Source organism: Lepisosteus oculatus, unplaced genomic scaffold, assembly GCF_040954835.1.
Source record: "Lepisosteus oculatus isolate fLepOcu1 unplaced genomic scaffold, fLepOcu1.hap2 HAP2_SCAFFOLD_164, whole genome shotgun sequence".
Taxonomy (NCBI): Eukaryota; Metazoa; Chordata; class Actinopteri; order Semionotiformes; family Lepisosteidae; genus Lepisosteus; species Lepisosteus oculatus.
The window spans coordinates 55001-57500 of record NW_027167709.1 but is presented as its reverse complement, the minus strand read 5'-3'; positions in this window follow the sequence as shown (position 1 = coordinate 57500).

Here is a 2500-nt window from a genome sequence, read left to right as displayed (position 1 = left end):
AAACACAACGAGGTATCACTAGAATACCAGTGCTCCAAATGCAAAATAACCAACAAAAACCTCCACTCTATTCAGTGTCATCTCCCCAAATGTAAGGGGGAAACCGATAAAACAACCAAAGAGATCGAGGGCAAGTGGAAGTGTGACATCTGCAACGCAAACTTCCTAACAAAATCCGGGCTTTCCCAGCATAAAAGACACGCCCACCCCGACACCAGAAATGAGGAACGAATCACAGAACTTAACACAACCAAGAACAGAGATGCCAGCAAAATTTGGACAGAAGACGAGCTAACTAAACTAAAATCACTAGAGACAAAATACAAAGGGGCCAAGAACATCAACCAGCTAATCGCACAGGAGCTGGGCACTAAGAACAACAAACAAGTGGGCGAAAAAAGACGACCTGCAAGAAGCAGAAAACCCACTGTAAATCAAGCAGCAAGCGACAAACCAGACCAGCCTGCTGCCAGACTAAGAACAGCGAGACCCCTAACTTATGCCAAAAGAACAGGCATAAGATCTAGACTAAAAAGACTCTCCAAAGACTTAATTAACAATGAGGAAACTGAACCGGCAATAAAAGAGGCTATCTGCGCAGATAGCAAAGACCCAACAACTATCAAACAATTAATCGAAATCGCCTCCGATAAACTACTGCAGGCACTAAAACCCAAGAAGCCGGCAGTAAACACAAAGAACAAAAAAACCTCCGAACACCACAAGGGCAAAGAATGGTCTTGGACAAGAAAGAGGGCCAACAAAAGGAGGATTTATAAGTATCACCAAACCCTTTACAACAAAAACAAATCGAAGCTGGCATCCCTGATCCTTGACGGGGCCGAAAACGCAACATGTAAAATCAATATTGAGGAAATCTACTCCTCATACAAAAAGAAATGGGAGGAACACACAGCATTCCCTGGACTGAACGGCTTCACATCCAAGGGCAGAGCCGACAACGAAGTATATGAATCCCTGATCAGTGAAGAGGAAATACAAGAGAATATAAAAGCAATAAAAAGGACATCCGCACCAGGCCCGGATAACATTGATTGGCATGCAATACAAGAACTGGAAAGTGATGGGGTGACACTATTCCAACTATTCAATCTATGGATGATTACGGGCCATATTCCCAACAAATTAAAGCAATGCAAAACAATCCTAATACCAAAAACATCCGACGAGAAGAGCTTAGAAGATATCGGGAACTGGAGACCAATTACCATCGGGTCAATGCTATTAAGACTCTTCTCAAGAATCATTACAAAACGCCTCGAGAAAGCATGCCCGATCAACCAAAGACAAAGAGGCTTCATTGAAGCCTCCGGTTGCTCTGAAAACCTAGCAACCCTACAATACCTACTAGAAAACGCAAAAAAATCCCATAAACAGATTGCGGTAGTCTTCATCGACATCGCAAAAGCATTCGACTCAGTATCCCACGACCACATCTTCCAGGTTCTGAAACAAAAAGAACTGGACAACCATATAATAAACCTAATTGAAGATTCATATCAAGATTGTAGAACCATAATCAAAACCGAAAACCAGTCCTCGAATGAAATTTTCATAAAAGTTGGAGTTAAACAAGTGGATCCCATGTCACCCATTCTCTTCAACTTGGCAATGGACCCCTTGATCAACGCCCTGGAGGAACTCGGCTGCGGTTTCAAAACCGCAGCAGGCAACATATCAACTCTGGCTTTTGCTGACGACCTGGTCCTGCTGAGCGACAACTGGGAAGGGATGAAAAACAACATTAACATCCTAGAAGATTTCTGTAAGCAAACAGGCTTAATGGTCCAAGCAAAAAAATGCCACGGGTTCCTCATCTCACCCACCAAAGACTCCTACGTTATAAACAACTGCGAGGACTGGTCCATCAACAACAACAATCTACACATGATTTCCCCCACCGAGTCCGAAAAGTATCTAGGACTCAAAATCAGTCCATGGACTGTAACAAAAAAACCAGAAGCAATAAATCTACTACAAAACTGGATTCAAAAAATTGACAAAGCGCCTCTAAAACCTTCACAGAAGGTTAACATACTCAATATCCATGCAATTACCAGGCTAATCTACCAATTGGACCATACGGACACAAAACAATCAGTTCTAATGGCACTTGACAGCGCCATAAGAAAGGCAGTCAAAACTTGGCTACGACTACCTGAGTCCACCTGCAATGGACTAATCTACTCCAGCGCAAGAGACGGGGGTCTGGGCATAATAAAACTAGCCAGCCTGATACCATCAATTCAAATAAGAAGACTGCAACGCATGGCAATGTCATCAGATGCCACCATAAGTGCACTCATGCAAACCAACGAAATCCAAGACAAATTCCAAAAACTATGGGCACAAGCGGGAGGAGACCCGAACCAGACCCCACAACTATCCAACCCTGCGTCCCTAATAAACCAAACAGACGATATAACAGTCCCAGACAATTGGGGCCACATCCAGAAACAAAAACCAGAATACAAAACCC